We start from the raw sequence: 26,615 nt of genomic DNA on the forward strand, positions 1-26,615 counted from the left end.
ATATTGAATTGCCTGTGATGAGTCCAGTGATGTAAAGGATATTGAGCAGACACACTGATATACAGATATGTGAACTCTGATGGGCTTTTATGTTAAAGTTGGCTATGTCTTCTTTTAATTTTACACAAACACGAGAACAACTCAAAAAAGCCGACATAGTTCAGTGTTTAAATTATTTCTAAGTAAGCCTACACTTGCACTCTGCACTTCTGTTAGCTAAATTCTGTTGTTGGAACGGGTACAATTTGAAAAAGATGAAAAGTTTTAGAGGTTTATAAGCTGTGTCATGTTTTGTGGCTTCAGACCATTTTTTTTTACTGGAAGAGGAGGCAAAATGGCTCTTTTGATGCTGGATGTTGCCAACCAACATAGCACGCCACACATTTAACAATCTGTCCACTGCCGATCAAGTGTCTCGTCCCCCAAACCCAATGTATCGCTTCATCTGATGTAGTACCTGGATTGACCTTTGAGAGGCGGCAATGAACTGCAGTGATGGAAATTTCAGCTCTTTTTAGAGAGACGTTTCTTTGTTGCGGCTAACTAAAAAGGGCCGGCTCTTTCGGCTGCCGAGTGGCTCCTCAGATTTTTTGTTGTCTTATATTAATTTATTACCAAATTATGTGTATTGTGTAAAATGAATTACCAAAGTAAAAAATGATATCATGATATCAAATGTTTATCATTAAAATGGATTAATTTAAACCTCAATGAACAGCTACAAAATGATATTATAATATAATATCTAAAATAAAATACAAATACAAAGACCCATCTCAATAGACAAATTAGGTCAAAATAGGTCAACTCTGTTCATGCAAGCTTGTCACGAATGAATCGGCTCTAGGAGCCGAGTACCCTTGCGTTTAACCCCGCCCCTCCCGCTGCCCAGTGTGGACACAGACACACTGCCACACATCTTGACCAATGACATTTGCCTTTAACAGAAAAAAGGTGAGGAAAAGACTAATCGGCTTCCAATTGGTTCCCAACGACGTGAGCCGGCTCCTGTTGTTCATTTCAAAGAACCGACTCTTAGATCCGATTAGTTCGTGACCAACATATCACTAAACCGCATTGTGGTGGAAATGGAATAAATGTTCCGCAGTCAGGAGACTCTTTAAGAGCCATCTGATGATCAGGCCTTTCCTAACTTGGGTCAGAAGGGCATCTGGCTCAAAATCGGCCTGATTATCTTTCTGTGTGTCCCCTGCCAAAGAGGAATGATTTCTGGGAAAAGATGGTTGGTAGAGGAACAATGTTTTGCAGGGTCCAGAAACCTGACAGTTTTGGGCCATGAATGAGGCACCATACAAATGTTAGCTAAGAATTAAGGCTTACTCGCAGTCTTTCTGGGTTGTGACACAAACAACATTATGTTTGCCCGCGCTCATGTAATCCATAACGTAAACATTATGTTTGCCACATGAGATCACCCACGTCTTTATCTATACTCCATCTTTGGCCCAACCAAGCGCCTTGAGACTTTGCTTTATTGTCCACTGATTGGAACACACCACAGTTAGATTATTGCCATACAGGACATCGTATTTTCCGTACGCGTAATCATGCTAGTGATTCAAGCCGCGCAAGCTTCTTTTAACAGTCTGCTGGGTTTGTTTTCGAGGACCCACATCACAATCTATGTTTTTTCTTGACAGAGCACAAAACTCCTGTCAAGTCCCGGTGCTGGTTGATCGCCGTCACAGAGAGGGGGCAGATAGAGAGCTGGATCAAAGCCACTGGGCCGAATCACAGCAAGTAAGTGAAGGAGACAAATAAATTGGCTTCATTTAGCAAAAGAGAGGATAAAAAACAGCAAAAGGACACCAGAGATACCGCATAATTCTGTGGCTTCCCTAGAGGATGACGTTACAGTGTCTGGCATCAATCCATACTGTTAGTGTGTTTTATTATTAAAGCATTATGTCTACAGTAAAAGTTTACTGTTAGTCGTTTGTCATTTTTTTAAGGCTCTAATTAGGATATGAGAGGTTGGGAACAATTCCCAACCGGTGTGATGCATACTTTTAGGGACTATACCTATTCATTTTGAATGATATCTGACCCAAAATAGGTCAAACATGCTCTGCTGGCTACACATTTCAACAGATCTGTTTGAAAACCCTCAGGAACTTTTGTTCAGTGTCTTACAAATAATGAAATCAATCATTGTGATTGCCTATGCTTTGTCATTGCTCCATTGTATGTGATTCAAATGTTACCTGATGGTCAACTTCTTATTTTATGGTTCTAGGTATATCGCCTCAAGACCTGTCTCAATCTTTGTGCCAGTACTGCACTGACCCGAATATAAGACAGCATTTTTCCTCACAAAAACGTCTCAAAAAGACAGGTTGTCTTCTATTTGGGGTTGAGAGATTTATACATGCAAACCAATAGGTGGCGCCAAATGACTTCCCCCCAAGTGAGTCAGAGCTTTTCTTCCTGTCACTCACACGCACCAGAGATACGGTTGCGACACGGGGAAACGCTGGAGAAAGGTTGTTAGCAAGTTAGCAAACACAGGAGAAGTTATGATGCCAATTTTAAAACTAGAAAAGCACTCGGAGAGCGCAGACCTCCACCGAGCGCCATAGTTCCCCCATATTGTGATTTACACCATAAATATTCGTCCGACATTTATTTTATCTACATACTTAGATTCCTTGAGTATGAAAACATACCAGTAGAAATATAACAAAATATGATATCAATATTGGTTCAGTAGTTATTCACAAAAATGGTATTTTCCGTAATGGATGTTTTCTTCTGGATCTACAGTAGCTCCACAGCTGCTGAAGACTCCAGATTCCGCAGTGTCTCGGGTACATATAATGCTGTTTATTGCATGTTCATAGCTTCATTTGTTGTCTTGCTATGATTAAAATTCCAAAGGTCCCCTATTTTTTTTCCATATTCTGGATCTTAGTATCCGGAATTATTCCATTATCTGGATCAGTCTTTGATATTTTGTAGAACATGTTGGAAACTTGTCCTGTATTTTTTTTCCAAGTGCTCTGACCATTTTTTGTGGAGTTATATATGCACAAATGCCGGAAATGGTCCTATCTCGCAATGTTAAAGAATCCTTAAAAAAATTCCAGACGGTGATCTGGATCACTCCCAAAATGTAATCAGTTCTTCCATATCCCATTTCCTTCCAACAATTGCTGAAAATTTCATCCAAATCCATTCAGAACTTTTCAAGTTATTTTAAACACAAACAAACAAACAAAAAGACAAACAAACAGATAAACGCCGGCAAAAACATAACCTCATTGGCGGAGGAAAGAATAGACCACTGTTAAAAAGACAGCAAAAAGCATGCAGAAATGACAAATGTGGAAGAGAGCTCTCTCCCGCTGTGTGACAACACAATATAGCAGATTATAAAAATAACCTACATACTCAACCCAGCAGATGACATTCATGTTTTGAATACGGCCCTACGATAAGGAGAAGCGGTGTAGAAAATGGATGGATGGACGGATAGTTGAGTTATGACACAAAAAATCTCTTATTTTATGCGCATGCTCTGTAAAAAATACCAGTGTGAAAGCTAAACACACTGCATCAAAGTGTGCACCAAGTATTTTTTTCTTTTGGTCCAGACTACAAGAGCTACAAGCGTAAACATGGCCGAAAAAGGTCTTTGTCCAAAACGGGTCTAGAAAAATAAGGGTGTTCTTTATACAGTATCTATATCAATGCGGTAACTTATTGACTTTGAATGCTGTAATACACAACAGCTACTGTTAGTGATGGATGGACTAGTGAGAAATACAGTCTAACCTTGGTTTTTGCACGCCCCAATTTTTGTATGATTTGGTTTTCGTCTAAAAATTTTGACTCTCTGGATTTTCACACAATATCGCAAGCAATAAACTATTCCGTTTGCCCTGTACTGTATCGTTCGTGAAATCAAGTTTCCATCCAGCATGTTGGCGACTGCACTGTGCGTGCATTTATTATTGAGTGTGACTACTAAATAACCACCCATGGGGCCAAAGAAAGTTGCGAGTGCCACTTGTCATTTGTAATGATTTCACATTGTTTTCTGCATTTAAAACTACAATCATTCTCTATAAAATGTATTTTTTGCTAATATTTGTGGATGTGTGGAAAGGATTATTTGGATTTACATGATTTCTTATGGGGAAAATTCGGTTTTCGTACATTTCGGTTTTCGTCTGACCTTTTGGAACAAATGAATAGCAAAACCGAGGCGCCGCTGTGTAGTTAACATCATGAAGATGCTGCTGCTGACCAAACATCTTCACTCTCACCATGCATGCGAATGAGAGCTCGTGTGTGTGTTACATTATCTTGTGTATCGCCGATGGAGCGTTGCGAAGGGTTAATCTGTCGCCTTATCATCTTGTTCCAGCAAGAGCTCTGTCACACTAAGTCCCCTCTCAAGGTCGCTTTAATGTCACTTTGAGGTCATTCTGCTCGGATCCCCCGCTTTGCTCTGTAGGGGCCCAGCGACTCTCCCTTCAATCACAGGCGAATTTATGATCCATGGCGCGAGTGTCTCCCCGTATGCTACTCCCTGCGTTTAGCCTGCTAATCCCTGCAGGAGATGGGGGGCAGCAGACCGTAGTAATATGGATGGAGAGGAGAGAAGGTGGCCCTAACGAATCAGCAGCAGACTGAGATGAAAACTCATAGTCGCAGCACTTTCCCTAAAGTGTCTGCTATCAGATAAGCTGGGAGATTTAGTTAAGACTTCATATTTAGAGCACAAGACGACGCCTTAACTGTGCTCATTCCAATGTCACATTGTGCCTGCTACGCTCCATTTGTCAAATAGGATATTATCAGAGTTTTTAAAGCTGTAATTCGGCATGCCTTCGTCGAATTATCCGCGACCGCGTGCGGCGTCGACACTAATTTGACTCGACGTGTCCGTGTAGTTGATGCATGTCATATCACACATCAACCCCGCCATGAAATCTCCATAGGAGGTAAATGGCATTAGTCGCCCCCGCACGTCACGTGGAAGTTGAGCCAAAACGTCCTTGCGAGAATCCCGATTCCACTTTTCTCCCATTACGCTCCTCATGATCATTAACAACAATGGATGTCGTCTGTCATAAAGAGGCTTCGGAGAGACACATCGAGCGCACGCCTGATCGTCCTCCACATGTCAGTTAGTCATAATGCTGCCCGCCCACAGGCACATTATCATCATCATCACCATCATCCCAGTCAATGTGGCTTTCCCGGCTCTGGATTATAAACAATTTTGTGATCTATCATGTTGCATAGCGCAGGTATGAGATATGAAGTTAAACCTCGTCAACTGAGTAAAAGGACGACTGTGGTAGAGGTGTTGAAAGTGACACTGCCATCCCAAAATTTGTTATTAAGATCCAAACAAAATAAAAATGTCAAGATTCTGCATTAAAAAAGCATTTTAGTACTTTCCAGGGAAAACCTACCCGAATGACATCATAATCATCATAATAATAATCATCATTGTCATCATTTGTCTTAATAGCTGCAAAGGTACTATGCAATTATACTAAATGTCATGGGGAGAGAGGGGAGACAGCTGCAAAGGTCTAGCAGGTAAAAACACAAATGTCATTTATTGCCATTAAAGCCCCATCCAATGGCCTCCATGATAATACGCTTGCTGGTGTTTACTAAACCTGCCCATCTTAAAACCAGCTCAGGGATATTATTTAATACCTGTTCTCGGAATCATCTATTCCCTCTTACAATCAAGTATTTGCGTCCCTGACTCATAGACCTTCAGCCATCCCTGAGGTGCTTCTATCGATAGTATTGGGCATATTATTTCCTTTCTTCTTCTATTTTCTTTGTACATTATATGTTCATTTAGACGTACATACAAGCATAATGCAATCTAAGAAGTGTTATGAACGGCCAAGGCCGTGAGACAGGAATCCAAAAATGCAGAGTCGGATAAGTGAAACAGAAAAAGTCTTTAATACAAAAATGGACAACAAAAGGGTACCAAAAACAACACAAGAAACAAAGTACAACAAAAATACATCCGGACCTAGTCGCGGGAAATAGTAACAAAAAACACTGCTTGCAAGGTGAGCTGAGCAGGGAAAAATACGAACAAGTAACGAAAAGAGCTGCTAACAAAAAACTAGCAGAAAGTACCAAAAATACAGCTACTGCTGAAGACGTCAAGCAGGCAGGTAGGTACTTACAGGGAAGCCGAGCGAGGGTCAGAAAGCCAAAACACAATGCACAAGGACAAGCTGGAAGGAGCTGAACAGGGTGTAGCAAAGGGACAATCTGGCACTGGATGTGAGTAAGCACACAGCTTAAATAGAACAACTAATCAGGCACAGGTGAAGATGATCAGCAATCAGGGTGCTCAGGAGTGTGCTGCAACAGAGAAGCAGTAGAAGGCAGTACCGCAGCACACAATCCTGACAAGAAGGAAATAAAACGACCCACGTATGATCAACTGGGACTCTAAAAAAGTGTACGGGGAGGGTAAAGAGAGGCTATCAAGTAAAAAAAAAAGTGGCCTCTACTACTTCTTGCACTACTGCTACTACTACTACTACTATTAGTATTAGTACTATTAATATACTACTACTACTACTACTATTAATATAGTGGTACTTTTTTTTACAAGATTCGCCACACCCAAAAGTGGGCTCCACTGTACATATACCCAACATACAGTCATGGAAAAAATAATTAGACCACCCTTGTTTCTTCAGTTTCTTGTTCATTTTAATGCCTGATACAAGTAATGTTACCTTTGTTTGGAGAAATATAACAATGACAACAAAAATAGCTCATAAGAGTTGCATTTTTTTGGCAGTACAATGCTGTAGCTATTCATGTAAGACCTGATTTTGGTTATCATCAAGAAAACCATGGAAGTTGCTAGATATCAGCTCTTAAATTCAACTCTCATGAGCTATATTTGTTATCATCACGATATTTGTCCAAACAAACGTACCTTTAGTTGTACTTGGCATTAAAATGCATCAATAAACTGAAGAAAGAAGGGTGGTCTAATCATTTTTTCCATGACTGTATACCACATATACGACAGTAAGGGAATATACCCACTTTCAAAGAGCTACTCACATAGTACTGGGTGATGGCTGTACCTGGAAGTCACACTTAATCTTACAGGAAAAAAATCCATGTTGTCAATGCAAAAGTGACTGAAGATGCTGTAATATGCATGCCAGGCCACTAGTTGGCGATAGCATTTTGTAAGACGTAAAACCTGGATGCAAACTGCTTGTCCTCTCAGATGACACCGTCTCTACACTAAGCTACTACAGCGCTCTACTCCGTCATTCCTGTTTTGACTTCTGCCTGTATTCACGTGATGAAAAAATAGATAGTTTAGCGACACAGCGTTATAACATTTCAGACTTTTTCATGTACAACAAATGCCATGACAACAAGTCAGATGTATGTTATGGTGGTGCATCATTATTTAATTAAATACTCCTATAAAGAGAACTACAGTTGAAGGGAGGGCATGTTTTTAACCTCTGTGTTGGCAGAAGTAGCGTTAGTCGCTATGGGTTCTGTGGAATCGATGCGATTTTTTAAAAATGTCACAAAAAAGACCAAGCCACCTGTGAGTGCTTTTAAATGGGGACAGCAGTACCCGCTGCTTGTTGAGAAGAGCGATATGTGCTTTTATATCAGTCTCCATTTTTTGAAAAACAGTATCTAGAGTCGTCTGAATACTTGCTAAATATAGTCGCTAAGTTGACAACAGTGGTTCTTCCTGCTATGTCTTTTTATTCTTTGGAGCGGGTGCACATGAGGTGTGTTAACAAGCTACACTCACAGTGAGCGAGGGCGAACAGGTAGCACCGAATCTATTTGTGGTCCAAATTCGTCCGTGGCGGGACATATTTCGGTATAATGTCCGACTTATACTAAAATTTGACTTACAATGTTAGGTTAATTAGTGACTCTAAATTGTCCATAGGTATGAATGTGAGTGTGAATGGTTGTTTGTCTATATGTGCCCTGCGATTGGCTGGCGACCAGTCCAGGGTGTACCCCACCTGTCGCCCGAAGTCAGCTGGGATAGGCTCCAGCGTACTCCCGAACCCTAATGAGGAGAAGTGGCATAGAAGATGGATGGATGGATGGACTTACAGTGTTGTAGACCGAGGGCCTCCTGCAGGTTTCCTCTATGAAAATGCAAAGAAATGACTGTTTAAGAGTGAGGTTATGCTTGGTAAACCAATGTTCAGCCACTTGAGTTACATGTACATGATATTACAGTGACAAGATTTCCAACAATCTTTTTGTCACCGACAAGAGAAATTTATTTAATAACCCCCACCGTGGCTGACAAGTAAAAAGGTGCTTTTATTAAATTAGCCTTGAACAAAACTGGAGTGACTTATGTTGTGCGTCAGGAGAGCGTGATGGAGAGCGTGTGGGCTCAGTGTTAGCCTCAACACATCTGTGCATAAGCATATGGATCCTTTTCTGTGGGTATTCTTTTGCCAGTGCCTGCCAGATAACATGTAATTCATCACCGTTACAAAAACAGTCCAAATGTGGCCAGCAATACATAACATACATCTCATTTGCAGGGTTTTGCCATATGGCTTTAAGGCACTGTGATGCATCATGTCATCGCACTAACAACACTCCAGTGTCCAGCGCCATACGATGGCTCTCTTTAATGCTGAGAGGGATCATGTAATAAAACTCATATGAGTTTGCTCGGAGCGTCCAGGATGAATGTGTCTGCAGACCTTGGCCAAGGGGAGCCCTCGCAGAAAATAATGTTGCGTCTCAGTTTCCAATAAAACAAAACAGTAAATTATTTACAACGGGCCACTGAGTGCGCATCCACCTCATTTGCATTCCTGTCGCCACGGGGATAGATGACATTGTGCTGATGAATGAAGGCGTGGGGATTTTAAAAAGAGCTTCTTCTCAAACGAAGGACAGATGGTTATTTATTTCTTTTTTCTTTTTTATGAGCGCCGCAGAATAATCCAAAGTGAATGAATGGGACTGCTTTGGTGCTTAGGAAGTAAAACGAAGATGAGAGTTTCCAGAAAGTCGACATCATCGTTTCTTTCAGATAGTTAAACATAGGAATACAAGCTTGTAAATGTAAATAAGTGAATGTAACATGCAGACTGTCATAGTATTGGCGCAAGCCATCCAGTTAAAGGACCGTATTGACCCGAATGTTTAAGGCCTGTTGTCGTAAAAATGAGCCCAAATCAAAATAACGTTTTAAATTTTAGAGAAATAAAAAAAAGGACGCCATATTTCTTAGCTGTGATAACTCAAAAATGGCTTTCTTGATCACCATTTTTTTAAAATTAGCACTATTTTTTCCCAGCGGGCCTCTGAAGAATAACTCACTGGGGGGGAAGTTACTTGCTTTGCTGGTATAAATTTTTACACCACGAATCTATGAAGACTGGTCTTTTTCAGACTTTTTTTCTATTGAAAAAAATAGAAAAAGGTTATATATACGTATATATATATATATATATATATATTAATTCAGTTTCCATGATTTTCCTGTGGGAAAAATTGCTTTGAAATTCGAAAAAACTATATTTAAAATGTTATCAAAAGTGTTCACAGAAGTGAAATATATGTTTTTAACTGTTTATTTATATTTCTGCAAGCTGTTATAACTGTTATATAGCTGTTATAACAGCTTGCAGAAATAGAAATAAATACTGTAGTTCAACCTGTGGAATGATTTCTCCTGTGAAACACAAGGTTATTCACTCAACTGCATAGAATACCAGGCGTCTATTAGGGGTAAGGCTTTTTTTTATTTATTGGGGAGGCCTTTACTTGCACAGTGGCGTTATTAACAAAGTTGTCCTGCTTGTTTAAGTAGATGAAGCACATTTATTGACACATGGCGTCTATAGGAGCAAAGAACATATAGATTTTTGTCTGGTTAGGTGTGTATTCATTTGGTAGCATTAACCTGGAAATGGTTAATGCTTTTATTTGTATCAAGTCAGGCAATAAAATCCCCCTATATTGTGTGTTGATATATTTTAGTCCACACTGAGAGAAAAAAAAAAAAGAGGCAAGAGAAAAAAAATTACACCGGGCGCTCTCACAAGACTACAAATGTGTTGTGTCACAATCAAGGTCAACACGGGTCTTAAAAAAATAAATTGCCCCTGTAAGCTTTCCCAGCAGATGGCGGCCATCTTGGCTTATCTGTTGTGTTGTTTTTTTTCCCAGTCACCAGCACACAGTCTCAATGTGCGACTGAACACAGGTGGAATGGCCACATTACAGTCTGAGCATTAACCCCCTCTATCTGGGCTCAAATTGTCATTACTGATGACACTCAATGTAATTGCTAATTTTACGCTCGGGCAGACACATTTTTCCACTCGTCCTCTCCTCATTCAACTCTTCTTTTTGTGTATACCAAGCCAGGCTTAAGTTATTCAACCTTTCTTTTCTGTCTTTCGTAAGAGGCCGGGAAGAGAAAGCATAGAATTTTCAAGAACACTCTTATGAGGCACTTTTCAACTAGTAGCTTCATGTGTACAACCCCAGTTTGAGGATCATTTCAAAGTTTACATGCTGCACAGGTAGAACTGGAATAGCTAGAGGGAGAGAAACTCTGTGTGGGCTCAGTATAAATGTCAAGAGTTCGACTTGTTGAGCAACGTTTCTGACCTATTGTCTCTGTTTTCCAACACAAATCTGCTGTGGAAATACACGCAAGGATGCCAGTCAATCTGTTGTAGTGAATTAAAAACCTAAAGTGGAATACAGTAATCCCTAAATTAGAAATATAAGGCATTCAGAAGACACATTCAAAGACGTGATAATATGTACTGTATGTATTCTGCTCTGGTCGGTATGTGTCAGCAACGTTGCCATAATGTTTGGTGAGAGGCACAAGCACCAGACTCAACTCTGAACCCCCAACTCACATGAGCACGCCGATCCAGAGCACACCAAACATGCTCAGTGAGTGACATGTCAGGTGAATATGCTGGCCATGCAAGTACTGGGATGTTTTCAGCTTCCAGTAATCGTGTTCAGATCCTTGCAACATGGGGCCCTGCATTATCTTGCTGCAACATGAAGTAATGCTTGTGGATGAATGACACAACAGTGGGCCTCAGGCTCTCGTCACAGTATCTCTGTGCATTCAAAATGCCATCAATACAGCAAAATGGGACCTGTGTTGTGGATGGAGTGGCCCATGGTGGCAGTATGGTTGTAGTAGGGGCAGGCATGTACGTTATGGACAACAAAGAGAGGTGCACTTTACAGTATTGATTGCATTTTGACAATAGCGAGCATGTTTGGGATGCCCTGGATGAAGTTACCCATCGAAGGTAACGGTTTCACCTTACTTAATGTCATAAAAGTGTAAAAATAAGTCAACCGCTGTGCAAGAAAATGTAAAAATCATCAATCCTTAGCTATGATGACAGGCGGAGGCATAGCACTTTTTAACTTTTTAACTTTTTAACTTTGTGCAAGTGTAAAAAGAAGCCGACAGCTGCAGGCGTAAATGTCTTTTATTGTTTTATTTTCTTATTGTACCGAGAAACCAGCTTTGCATTCCTATGTTGCTATTGCAAAATAAGCGCCAATTCCAATTCTATGGCTGTCATCACATTTTCTTTTATTGCCATCTAAATTTGAAGATATATGATCTTAAGGGAAAGTTTACCCTAAAACATTTATATGCATGGACAACGCTGAAAACTTTCAGCATTTCTGTATGTGGAATCAAGTTATGGAACGGATTGAGTAAGGAACTCAAACAATGCACTAAAATGAGCGATTTTAAGAAAAAGTACAAGCAGTTGATGTTCACAAAATACAAAGAAGAGGAGACTTGAACTATTGTTTACATACAATACAATAACTAACCACTACTACACTGACTACTAACTCTTCATTGTGGTGAGTACATGGTCTGTACTCAGTCATTATCAACCAACCATTCTGTCAACCATCTTATCAGTTATTATCATGAAGTCTGTAGCTTCCTATCAGTAAGTATAAACCTTGACTATGATTGCACTATGTTGTCATGTAGCCTTACAAGGTACACCTGGAAGAACAAGAGGTGAATAAATGTATTGCAACTGATATGAAACTGATGAGGGGTAGGATTAAATAAGCTTTGCTTCTTCCTACTCCTTTTTGGACATGCAAAATTGTGAATTGGACTATGTGATGTGCTACAGTTTGACTCATATGCATGTTCAGGATGAATTAAACCATTAAACCATTATATAGCCACACCCTGCTCCACCGATAATATACAACAGGAAGAGAAATATGACCTCATGGAAAAAATAGTATAAGAAATACAATCCAAGCATATGGTGTTTACAAGGTATATGGAGGGAGCAGAATGCTGAGAACAACAATGTCTGACATTCATTCATTCATAATGTTTATAAGGCTTGTCTTCATTAGGGCCACGGGTGAGCTGGAGCCTATCCCAGCTGATTTTGGGCAAGAGGCAGAGTACACCCTGGACTGGTCACCAGCCAATCACAGGACACATTGAGACAAATGAGCAATTTAGAGTCCCCATTTAACCGAACATGCACGTTTTTCAGATATGGGAGGAAGCCGGAGCACCCTCGATCTCCTGACTGTGAGGCCTAGTGTGGCTGGTGTCGGATATCATGTACAGTCTTATATTCTATTATCTACACATTCTTTAATAAAATGGACATCGTCATGGCTGTGTGTCACTCATAATTGTACACAGTATAATTATTTCGCCTAATCTTCTTTCGCATTCCCATTGGATTGCCCTATCGGCCTTCGGTGTACCACACCATGACATTAAACTCATCATTATCACATTGTGAAAGGTTAGCGTGCTCGGCCAAATTAAAGTAGAACGTGCCGATCACTGCAGAGTACAAGTCGACTGAAAAAAGGTGAGGAAATAAATGTGATTTTTTTTTTACAAGGCCAAACGCTGCACCTGTTGTCGTCACTGTGCTGCTGCAGGCAGAGAAGCGCTTAATAAAATGGAGTAACGTCAATAACTCTTCCCAGTAAACATGGAAGAAAAGTTAGATGTTGTGCATCGCGAATACTAGAGACCATAGTCACAGACTTTTATTATAATACACCATATTTTGAATAAAATGTGCGCAACAGACAGAATCCAATGCAATCCAATTCAACTAGAGAAGTTCCACCTCCACCAAGGCAGAAAAAATACTGGTCTGTTTTGTGATGCTGTTCCACTCCAGTCCCATAGGTGGCGATAACTGCCACATACAGCAATCTTTTTTCACCACAGGTAACTCTGTTGAATCTACAATACAATTTGGAAACTGACCCAAATTTCAATCAAAATCTTCCAAGCGCTTCATTGTGCATGCTAAACTTAGGCAAATCCCACAAGACTTCATCTTAGTGAACATCTGACATATTAATGTATTTCGCTTTGGTGTACTTTGTGATGCCACCACAGAGCCCTAGTCATGGCAAATTGTGATGATAACCATAGAAGCAGACATTTTATAGTTTATTGCGGTTAATTGGTTCTAGACCCAACCACAATAAGTGAATTTCCACAAAGTAGGATTCAATAGTAATGGAATATTTACGTAGTTAAAAACATAGAAAACCTGTTTATGACTTTCTAAATAAGATTTTTTACCATTATTAGATCCCTGTAGACATGAACTAACACCTCTATAGTCGCCTTTACACTCCCATTATTCTTTGTTTACACCACATTGCACAATTCTTATGCACAGACTACGGGATCAGAGATGGCCGCCACTTTAATCATAGCATGCTACCGAGCTCACTAATTAGCCTCCAATTTATTTATTCTAAACTCAAGAAAGGGTTTCAGAGTGGGAAAGAAGGACAAAGTAAGATGCCAAAAACTTACCACTTCCACATGGCATGGGAGGAGAACTGGTTTTCACTCTATCATATCGGACATGCCATGGCTGACTCCATGCAGTGTGAAGGTGATGTGTAACATTACTGACGCCTAATGACCAAAATACTACGTATACAGTAGCTTCTCTTTCAGCATTTTTTGATTAATAATTCATTGTCAAACACGAAACAGCGATCATTTATTAATACATTTTTGAAAAGCTGCGATAGAGTGATGCAAAGTGCTGTGGCACGGCTGTATTTCAATGTAGGAAAGTAGAACACAGTATACAATGGCTAAAGCAACAATATAACAGTTTGACTCCGGAACAGATTATTGAAATTTACCATGCTATAAAAGGCCTTATTGTCAAGGTTAGTGTGTCTTTCTGTAAGTAGTGATGGACAGGTTATTAAAGACAAATGAGAGGCGACGAAAAACTGTAAACATGTTTTTTCATCCCGGGGAAAGGAGGCGAATACACCTGCTCAAATAATCTCTTCTGTTTGAAGCAATGGGAGCAAAGGTCATGATCTGGACTTGGCATCAGCCGTATGCTCATCTGCATTTGCACTGAGGGTCAGCGGCGCTCACTGGGGGAGGGGGTCACTCCATGATCAAGGCTAAGGTGAGTGTACTGCCCTTGAACACACAGCCGTACTTTAGAGATAACCGTCGGGCATAAACAGTGTGGTACTACAAAGGGAGGTGTTTACTTGAGCAGATTACAAAAATACATGTTTGTTTTAGGGAACAAATTCAATTTTAGATACAAGATCCACTTTTAAGATGCACAACAAGGTTAGAAGAAAGGCCGTGGGTACGGAATAATGTGCCCTTACAATCACTTGATAGCAGAAATGTCTGTAAATAAGACTTACAGACTGAATATGAATAATTACATGCTGTGTTACAATGGTAGTGAGACACTACAAATGAAAATCAAAAACACATGCAGCTATGACGGTGCACAATACAGTATTAGAGCTGCAAACTTTCAATAGCTGTGAAACAGCCTTACTACACACCTGACTAACTGTAAGGGCTATCGAGATGCGTCTTGCTGCTTTTAATCACAGAGTAGTACTGATTGGACGGAGGTGATCGACTGAGGTGATTAACAAGGGGACCAAAGCTGAAATGGCAACAGCTAATGAGGCACTCTGGGACTTAAAGGTTTGGCGGTTGCAACTTCACTGAACAACACTGAACAACTCCTACAGGGACGGTGGCCTTTTAAATGGAAAACAAAAAAACACTTAGTTAAAGCTATAGTACCAGTCGAAAGTTTCTCATTCAGTACCATGAGAACGTATGTCCCAACTTTTGACTACTGGTACTGCATGCAGCACGGACAATGTTCCACAAGTCGCACAATTTGGAGGTCAACTAAAAATACACCTCAAAAGGAAAACAAACTTGGAGTTCAAACCAACTTCAGAAGTAGAAAATAGGAACAATATTGATGCATTTTGAAAACATACATTAGTGACCAATGTAAACACAAACCACAAACAAACAAACAATTTGTGAATCAACAAAAAATAGGTCTCAAAAGGCAAACAGTAAGAGCCATTATCCATAAATGGTGAATACGTAGAACAGTGGTGAACCTTCCTAAGGGTGGCCGGCCAACCAAAATGACCCCAAGAGCGCAGAGACAACTCATCTAAGTGGTCAAAACAGACCCCACAACAACATACAAAAAACTGCAGACCTCACTTGCCTCAGTTAAGGTCAGTGTTCATGACTCCACCATAAGAGAGACACTGGGCAAAAACGGCCTGCATGAGTTCCAAGACGAAAACCACTGCTGAACAAAAAGAACATTAAGCCTTGTCTCAACTCTGCCAGAAAACATCTTGGTGATCCCTAAGCCCTTTGGGAAAATACTCTGTGGTCTGACGAGACAAAAGTTGAAACTTTTTGGAAAGCGTGTGTCCCATTACATCTGGCACAAAAGTAACGCCACATTTCAGAAAAAGTCCACCATACTAACAGTAAAATATGGTGGTGGTAGTGTGATGGTCTGGAGCTGTTTTGCTGCTTCAGGACCCGGAAGACTTTCTGTGATAAATTGAACCATGAACTCTGCTGTCTACCAAAAAATCCTGAAGGAGAATGTCTGGCCATCAGTTTGTGACCCCAAGCTGAAACCAACTTGGATTCTGCAGCAGGACAACGATCCAAAACACACCAGCAAGTCCACCTGAAGTCCAAACTTTGAAGGAAAACGAGACTTTGGCATGGCCTAGTCAAAGTCCTGACCTGAATCCTCCTGAGATGCTGTGGCATGACCTTAAAAAGGCGCTTCATGCTGGAAAACCCTCCAATGTGGCTGAATTACAACACTTCACTTTGGGCCAAAATTCCTCCACAGCGCTGTAAGAGACTCATTGCAAGTTATCACTCATTGCTTGATTGCAATTGTTGCTGCTAAGGGTGGCCCAACCAGGTATTAGGTTTAGGGGGCAAGCACTTTTTCACACAGGGCCATGTAAGTCTGGGTTTGTTTTCTCTCTTAATAATAAAAAGGTTCATTTAAAAACTGCAGTTTGGTATTAGTTTATTTGAACATGAGGTTACAATGGAATACATCTCATAAATCATCCTTTCACAGTTCTACATGTCTAAAAGGAGTAGGAAGAAGCAAAGCATTTTGTGTTCAGTCGTGTTGTCATTGACTAATATTGCATTTTGTTTCATGATCTGAAACATTTAAGTGTGACAAACATGCAAAAAAACATGAAATCAGGAAGGGGGCAAACACTTTTTCACACCACTGCATTTGAAAGGGTCTGGCTGCTAAGAACAATATGGGCAATACAATAAAATGAATATCAAGTCTACCCTGTCTGTGAAAATGAATGAATTCATAAATTACAGATTTTTTATTACAGAGTGGCCACAGACCCTGGAACAGATGAATTCCCTTTACATTATTTACATTATTTCCTATGCAAAACATTGTTTTGAAATCATAACAATTTGGAAGTTTATGACTTGTATATATAAACAAAACAAAGAGACGTGCATTTTGCGTTCATAACAGTATTTTAAAATGTTCACTTTTCCAGACCTTCTTATTTCCTTATTCATCCTCTCCTTTCCCCCCTGGATCGTAACGAGGGGGTGTCTCCTTGTGGTGCTGACATACACCCTAAGGGAGGTTGAGGCACTCTGAATGAGTCTGGCAGATGTGTTAACACTTTTAGTGCACAAATTCCATGCAAATACAAAACCAGCATTTAGAATCCCTGAATGTCATGGGCCAAAAAGTATATATGTTACTTATGTGTCATGACTTAAATATTTGTTGACAGACGCCTGAAGGCATCGAAAGCTGTTTGATCTACACATGGGCGTTGCTAACAAGATTTATCATTTAAATTCCTGGTGTAAACACGAGTGTTTGGAGCCTAGACTGCGCAGATGACTCCCTTTGTCATACACACACTTTGTTCGATAACTCAATAAAGTATTTCGAGACAGCAGCTGCTGAGGGAGGAACTTCACTGTGCATCTCACTTTATTGTATTTTTACATCAGCAGGATCACAGCACAGATGGGGAGGAAGGCGAGAGAAGAGGTGGCAGGTGACACATTAATTACTTCAAAAGTCTACTTTTTCTTTACAGTATATATAGATATTGCTTTGTATACTGTCATGTCAAAACAATTAGGACACCCCATGATATAAAAATGTCATTGTCATTTACATGTAATACGGATATCCTCAAAGTTTTATGATCATCAGACAAATGGTCAATGACTTATGGACAGTTAGTTGCTAAGTCCTGCCCATGTCCCTGCAAATATGTTTTGCTTTATGGCGACTGTGTTTTTAAAGCAGGCTCAAATTTGACCTACACATTGTTGCCAGTCCCCTTAAGGTGTGTACCAATTTTCATGGCGATTCATCTAAACACCCTAAAGTTGCAGTGGGTGTTTTGGAGAGAGCGTTGAGTTGTGTGATGAATTTCAAGTCAATCCAACTTATGGGGTCAGACTCTGGGGTTGCGGTGCATATGTCAGAAAAGTAATAGCACAAGCAACACAGTTTGACAAATTTTCACTCTTTTGTGTGCAACGGTTCAGGACGAGGGTTCGCTCACACAAACAAATACATACCCATAGTGTGTACTTATTTTTTCACAGGATTACACATTCGTGTTTGTCTTTTTCCAGCCAATGAAGACATCTGCTTAGTAAGTACTTTCAGTTGTTATTTGGTAACATTGTTAACAATAGAATCGTGGCTTTGTTTGTCACTCTCCAATTATTGTTCTGTTTGTTCCTCATAACAGCATGTTCATTGATTTTGCAGAAAACTATTATAGTTCTTGTTGACATTCATCAAACCAATTTAGCCAAGGAGCTGTTAAGTGCCTTGTGTACTGTTTGCCAACTTTACACTGAGGCTCTTTTGGGACTTCAGTATCAAAAATGAATGTTTAGTTTCGCTCTATCGGTGCCAAAAAGCGAGCAGAGCACAAATTTTTTGGCCTTTGTTATAATGGAAACACACAGAAAATGTACATGGTTGAAACAGCATTGTAAGTACTGTATAGCAGAACCTCTTACGTCGAGTGGGCCTGAAGTTGAATAAATTAAGGATTTGACCACAATTTCCAGCAAAATATTTGTGGCTAGTGGTTTTTTTGGCAACTTTATCGAAAAAAGGCCCGGTCTCAACAAAGGGATAAGAAGGGAAGGATGGTGTGAGCATAGAATAGCAAGAGTATACATAGTAAGAAGTTATGTGAAGTGAGCTGACGCACTTTCAAAACAGTGGTTAGCTTCTTTGTACACTTCTGTGTGGCAGTTAATTCCTTGTTAATGTTCAAAACAATTGCATTACAAAGTCCATTCATCATTACAATAAAAGCACTGAGGTTCCGCATATACACATGTATGATGTGACTCGTGCATGTGTTTTGCCTTTTCTTTGGCTTCTTTTTTTAAAAAAAAAAAACTTATTCCAAAAGCGGAAGAGAAGTAGGAGAATATACACAGGAATTTTGTGAAAAAAATGGACTCACTCTCAAAGCAGTGGTTCATTTCTTTTCACACTTGTGTGTGACAATTAAGTATTATTAATATTAAAACATTGCATTACATCTTTGTTATCCATCATTACAACTACTGTGGTTATGCATATGAATCACTGACATGTATAACACATGACATTGAGCGAGACCTCACAGTAAAACAGTCTGGCTCACAGTGTGATCTTACAATGAGCACTAAACTCATCACACAGTAACTTAACACTCACAAGGTGGACCTAAGAACTATATAAACAGGTTTTCCCATAATGCATTGCTCTGAGCAAGGCATTCATTGGAGCCTGCTGGGGCGCTGCAATGACGCCAGCCTCATGTCAGGCTCTAGGCTCCCTCTTGTAGACAGAGGTAGAATTGCAGTGCCATCCATTGTCTATGCTTCTTGCCCTACAATGACATGCTTTTCTCAGACACAATGAATTATGGGAAATACTTGTTGTTTTCATTTTAAACTCGTATTGGTACTTGTTTATATACTTATTAAGTATTACAGGTGTTAAGTTGCTGTGTGATGAGTTTAGTGTTCTTTGTAAGATGACACTGTGAGTCAGACTGTTACATTGAGTAATGACCTCCTTCAGTTTCCAAAGGGTTGACAAGAGTTTTTTCATAGCTCATGATTGGCTCCTGTCAAATAAAGAGCTGCCTGGTCCTCACGGACCCGTGCGCGCCACAATATGCCATTTTATGACGTGGACGTGTGTAGCTTATATAGCGGAATGTACAGTAGCCAGCCTCCATTGCAAACAGGAGAAGGCCCCTGTTGATTTTCAGTACTTTTAACAAGATGTTCCAGGATGATTAGTACACTTTCCAAAGCCTTTTAGAAGCCGAAAGATTTTGAGGTCTTCTGTGTATCATAGGAAAAGATGACATACATGTCGTACTGGTGCTTGATCAAACAGGTGTTTAATGCACTAACAAAGTCTCGCATAAATGTTTCCAGAGTACAACACCGCAAATAGAGAGGTTTTAATAGCCCACCTCACATACGAGCTGTCTAATCTCTCACAGGAGACACAGAGTGAGACATATCAGGTATTAATGTACTGACAAGCCAAGCAGTTGTGACTCTCTCATCCTCGTGAATATGGATGAGCGAGCCCCCATAGGAAGCCTCTCTGCAGCTGGCTTTATCACTTTAATGCGCATTATGGCAATAATGAGAGAGAAGCTACTTAGATCCCGTAATTCTCCCGAGCCTCATCATAAATAACAGCTTACATGTAGCTTACTTACAGCAGATAAATAGTGCATGGGGGTAGGGGTGAATGTGAATACTTGGAGCACCTGTGTTCACTCAAGCTTATCGGCGGCTTTTCAGTGAAATTAGTTTGGTTTCGTACGTGCACATTTGTAGAAAATCTGTCATTAAACCCACAAAGTCATTATGCCACAGGGCCAGTTATTCACTATGAAGATGAATGGGTCCACAAAAACACAATAACTCACTACAATGTACAATTCACTCTGAATTATTAACACAGCTGCTCATATGCTCATATTCTTTGGCAGAAACAATATTCCAATAACTACTTATTGTATGCGCAAAAGCAATACTGTGGGAAAGTGCTGAGACACGAGCGTGTACTCGGATTTGAATGGTAAAATGTAGGGATGCTCTGATCAGGTTTTTATGCTGTCGATACCGATACCGATCATCCACGAGTGAAATCGTCCGATACCGATACCAATCACATAGATTAAGTGTAAATTTTTAAATAAAAAACATTTTTTTAAAAGTTATTTCAACCCAGACAAAGCGAATATGTTTGTTTTACCAGAACATTAACAAAATAAGTCACATTTTGTAATTCATTAAGCATTTCTTTCTGGCGTTCTCACATTATTAACTGAAAACCTGAATGAGAAGCAGGCTTGCAGGCGCCTCGTGGTGGTGGGCGGCTCCCTGGTGCCCACGGGCATCACGTTGGTGACCGCTGGGCTATATGATATGAAAGGGGAAGCATAAAAACATATTTGACTTACATTTTCAAAATCACTGGTGAAACTTAGAGGATCAGGCACGTTCTTTAAGGAGACTTTGGGTGTAAGAGCATCCAGCAGGACCCCAGGCAGTCGGCAAACCCGGGTTCCTCCACCGCCGCCTACGTCCGGCCATCCAGTCCGAAGAATCCAACCACTGCTATCATGGGCGCGTGTCCCCCGTTTTGGCTACTTAGCCGCCGCCCAACCGACGATCACATCGTCAGCCGCAACAACTCACCACACCCTGCCTCGTGCCCGCCCCCCAAACGCCGCACCAAAGTAAAGCTTTTTAAGGCGTGTTTTGCAGGTTGAAAAACTTACATCACTCTCACAACAGGAAGTCCCACGTGGCAGACATGCTTGTTTTTGTTTTGTGAAAGGAAAGTGTGTCGCTATAGGCTGGCTGCAGCCGGAGCTGATCGGCGAAGGGGATCGGTGTTTAAAAGCAAGTATCGGCATATGCCCATAGCGTGCTTTTTCACGGAAATCGGCCGATACTGATCGGTTGCCGATCTATCGGAGCACCCCTAGTAAAATGCAATCAATCATATCATTTCACTGTCTAATCACCCTAAAATAAGACATATACAAACAGATTGTTAAAAAGGTGGTAGAAAAGCACAAAATGAATACAGACCCACCTTCCACCAATACGAGCCTACGGTTTGTTTTTCAGAGAGATTATTATTTCCTCGCTGTTTGATGTGTGTGGTAAAAGGCAGTGTGCTATTATGAATTATCTTGAGGTTGTGCACCAACAAATATGCACATTAGCACTCAATGACATCATCAAAACCTACCTTTATCCATTCCCGCATATAAAAAATAAAAATACATAGTTGTAGTCTGTCTGTGCAGCATGGGACAAAGTTAGCACACGCACAAAGTGGGACGGGTTGCCGCTCGCAACAAACAACATATACTGTACATGTAAAAAGTATGGGATTTGTAACTGTATATTATTTTTAAAATAAAATAATGACCCATATTTCCCAAAATGTATGTGCATTTACATAAAATTCAAGATTTAAGAGTTTTATTGTCATATGCACAGTAAAACAGGTAGTTCTGCTGTGCAATGAAATTCTTGTTCTGTTCATTCTCCCAAAAAAAGAAAGAAAATGAATAAGAACAAAATTCGATGTAGTTATTTACAAACTTTTTGTTTTTTGTTTTGTATTTTTGTATGTTTTGTATTTTTTGTTAGTGTTATTTTTTTTATTTTTATCATTGGACCTGAAAGCTTCCCGGTGGTTGGGGATTTTTAGAAATTTTGTTTTTGCACCAAACTTGCGGGCCGGTCTGATGTCATTCCTGGGCTGGATTTGGCCCTCAGTTGATTAGATTGTGTAAATGAGAGTGTGGATACAACCTAAATGTTGTTAATATGGAGGTAAATATAATATATCGCTGCATAAGTTAGCCCTGTGGTACTTATGCAAAGTTTGCTATGTGGACTTTATGGTTGCGTGGAATGGGAAATGTTTAAAGTACTCTTGAGGATGGAAAATGCTTAGTTTTGCTTAGATTTATGGATTTTTTTGGACAATTTGTACTTGGAACGGACACGGACGCTCACAGGAATGTTACCTTCTGTTGCCAATTGATTTAATACCAATGCGAGTTGGAGAAAGAACCAGTTGCTCTGTGTCTTCATTGCTGCTGTGGTTTTCCTGTTTGGAAAGCTCATTTTGTCATTGTTCACATGCAACGTTACAATGTTGCTACAAAACAACAAAACAAAACAAAACTCTCCCAACTTGATTATGTGGTAGAATACAAGCAATGGAACAGCTAGGATTTTCAGTAATCAAGCATATATATGTTTTATTCCAACATAAATGCCAGCTCTCTCTACAGATGGTGAAGGAGGGGTGGTCATGTGTTGCACAGACCATATCGAGCTCTATTCCACTGACTTCCTGTGCCCTGACAGTGAACGATGTCTGCTTAATGAGGTGTCGACGGACACGCCACGTCATGCAAACCTGTTGAGACCAACTATTCATATTGGACCTCCTCTGTTCTCTGTAATTAGGATTTGTCTGCGGGTGAGGTCCCTGTCTTGGCAGAGGAGACGACTTGCTGGTGGTCTCCCTGTAGATGCAGCGTCATCTCCGCTGTTGCACAAATAGAGCTCCAAGAATAGGACGCGCTCATGTAGGTCAGGTCACAGCATCGTTTGTCAGGGAAAAGATAAAATGTATGTGGAGCGCTATGTAGAAGAACATGCTCACATTTTGTTGTCTGTTTTAGCTCGTAGCATATGGAAAGCGAACACAAACCACTGCTGTTAATACCGGCATTCTAAGCTGCTGCGGACTGAAGCCTAATGTTAATGCGCAATTTTTACTTGCAGCTACAACATTGTTGTGACTTTTGAGCACTTTGCTGAATGTTACACCATTTAACACTCTTGTCTTTTGTATTTTATGGTACAACGCATTATATTCAGTCAGGCAGTCTGAGGGCCACCATGGGCGTGTCATGTGGGGGCCTCCGTGCGGTTTAACTCGTCCATATTTGGTTATAATGTAACAACAGTAAAGTTGTAAAGTATTTATTGTTGTTGAAATGAATTGACTGGACTTTTGGGACTGTATCTAGGTATGACCAGGCTCACTTTCCATAACATTATTTGGTATCAGATGTTTGCTACTACTAGCATGCTAACACAGTACTAAAGTCTTCATGTTTGCCCACACATTTTACTTGATAACATTTTTTTTGGGTGTCACATAATTGTAAGTGTTCAGATTTTTTTACTTTTTATGATTTTGTTTATCATATCCAGTCAGGCAGTCTGAGGACCACCACGGGATTGCCTTGTGGGGCCGGAGAGCGTTTTGGGTTTTTAAATTGACTTCAATTTTTTGGTATGGCAAGTACCCAAGTAGCATAGCTACTGCCATCTTGTGGAGTCAGTAAAAACTACAGCATGTGGTTGTCTACAGCCACGTCTGTTAGTGCTAATGTTTTTTGACCTGGTGTAAATTAGAGAATTGGATATTTGCACCCAGTGACTACAGGAATTGAGGCATTAACTGGAACATTTATGGTTGTGATGTCCATCCATCCATCTTCTATGCTGCTTAAACTCACTAGGGTCGCGGGTATGCTGGAACCTATCCCAGCTGACTTCGGGCGAGAGGCGGGGTACACCCTGAACTGGTCGCCAGCCAATCGCAGGGCACATATAGACAAACAACCATTCACTTTCACATTCATACCTATGCACAATTTAAGAGTCGCCAATTCACCTAACATGCATGTTTTTGGAATGTGGGAGGAAACCGGAGTACCCGGAAAAACCCACACACGCACGGGGAGAACATGCAAACTCCACACAGAAATGCCACACAGCGATTCGAACCCAGATCCTGACTGTATGGCCAACATGCTAACCACTAGGCCATGTGATGTATTGTGAAATATTGATACTTCCGATACCAGTTCCTCATGGTCTAAAATCGATTCTCAAATCAAAATATTGGTACTGCTTGATGCTTCAGTCATTTGAGGTCGGCCTGTCACGGTAACAACATTTGCTGGCTAATAATTGTCCTACAAATTATTGTAGATAAACGAAATTATTGTCACCATTATTTTGAGGCCATTTTTGTCATTAATGTAATGATAATATATGACATAATAATTTGAATACACTGTACCAAAAGCAATAGTATTTAACATTGTAATTGGAATATCAAGAGCTTTTAAACATAATACAATAAAGAAAAAAAAGATAAAAACACCCCAATGACAATAAGTGTCTATTTTCGCAAAAATTGCTAAAACTCCGACGTAACAGGCATTGCCTGAGACAGCTATTAAAAGGGGGGGGGCTTATGTGACCTTTGGCCTTGGGAAAAGGTAATATTACAGCTTTTTTTCTCGTAAATTTACGACTTTTTCTCATAAATGTACGACTTTATTCTCGAAATCTCACTTTTTTTTTTTTGTCCAAATGTGAACTTAATACTGTTCAGTTTTTCTGTTGTTTTTTTTTTTAGCTTGGCTATATTGTAAAGGAGCGCGCTACCTCAATATACTTTGGGGTTTAAAATAAATAAATAACTTAAATGTAGTATTATTTATTTATTTATTTAATACATTAATAAAATGACTTGTATTTTTATGCTGTGACAGGAAATACAGTACCAGACACCAGTGAATTTGCACAAAGTATCAGTAGCGGATCAGTATTGTCGATACCAGCCTTAATTTGACTCAGGATCGGATCAGAAACAAAATACAGTACGTGATATCGTACATCACTAAGTTACGGTATGTTAGGATGTGCTTGGTAAAATTGATGTTTTATCTATATGACTAACTAACTAACTAACTAACTAACTAACCAGCTTCCTCTTTCCTGTTCATTCCTTTTGTGCGACCTTAGAAAGATACAGTATACAGTATATATCCTGAAAATTGTACTCTAATTCCCAATTGTGTAACCTCACAGGCTTTAAACGTTATACTGTAGGCGCCACTCTACCTGTACTTTATTTGTCTTTCTCCAGACCAAAACACATTTTCTCAATGATAATTTGTTTTTCTTTGAGATGTATATTAAGCACGTACGTGTCAAATTGCCATCTTTCATCTTTTGTGTGTTCCCTCTGATATGGTACAAAATCCTACTTCAGTGCAGCAGTGATCTTTTTTTTTATTATTTTATTTTGACAGATGGTGCATCCTCGCTTCTAAACTGTCCAATATTGGCCGGTGGTGGCTGCAACTGGACAGTCATCATAAAAAACCCACCACCATATGTCGCAATATGCCGCACAGATTGAGGTTGGCACACGGAGAGGCTCAAAGTGTGTGTTTAAGGGCACACTGAGTGGCGATTGGGAACATCCATTGAGGGCCTGAGCATATGTTTGCATGTCATATTTTCTCCACTTTATTTTTATGAACTTATAAGATGATTCATCAAGCTGCCGACGGCATTTTTTTTTTAGCATGTAGGAGAAAGTTAAGATGTACTGGCAATGCATCAAGTAACATTTTAACATGACGTAACATACAAGTATAACGAGAAAAGCTAACCGGTGTATAATAACACCAGAAGAAATACTCACCGTACCCCACAGGTTACCTTCTATATAAGATAGATGAACATGAACCTTGACCACATCACATGATCATTTATTAACAAGTACAACACAGCATTAACAGAACCAATGTTGTAGTAGCGGTGAGAACTGCTCAGCCCACAACAGTAAACAACAATACGGCATTAATGTGGTAATGTGGTAATGCATGCAGAGGCAGATAAAGCTGCTGGATGCTGACCACTCATGATCATTTATTTTCACAAGATTTGCTGATGTCTCACGTGATGTCACATGATGGTCTTTTCTAACAGGCGTGTCTTCTACATTCTAGGACTCCAAAAGCCATTTTTGACCAGGATCAGAGACAGGCTCTTCTACCCAGACCTGCAAATGGTAATTTTTTATTTTCTTTTGCCTTCAGGGGCTTTGCAGGGGCCAGGAGGAGGCAGGGACAGGTGTCAAGCTACTGGAAAAGTGTCCCTCCTGGAAGGTTTGTGTGCCTGTAGCTTCTCAAAATAGCACACCTACAGTACCTAACGCTGTATTTTAGTGTGTGTGTGTGTGCACCTGGCTTGTGATTCATTGTTAGCATCTCTAGAGAGGACACAC

Source organism: Dunckerocampus dactyliophorus, chromosome 4, assembly GCF_027744805.1.
Source record: "Dunckerocampus dactyliophorus isolate RoL2022-P2 chromosome 4, RoL_Ddac_1.1, whole genome shotgun sequence".
NCBI classification, from domain to species: Eukaryota; Metazoa; Chordata; class Actinopteri; order Syngnathiformes; family Syngnathidae; genus Dunckerocampus; species Dunckerocampus dactyliophorus.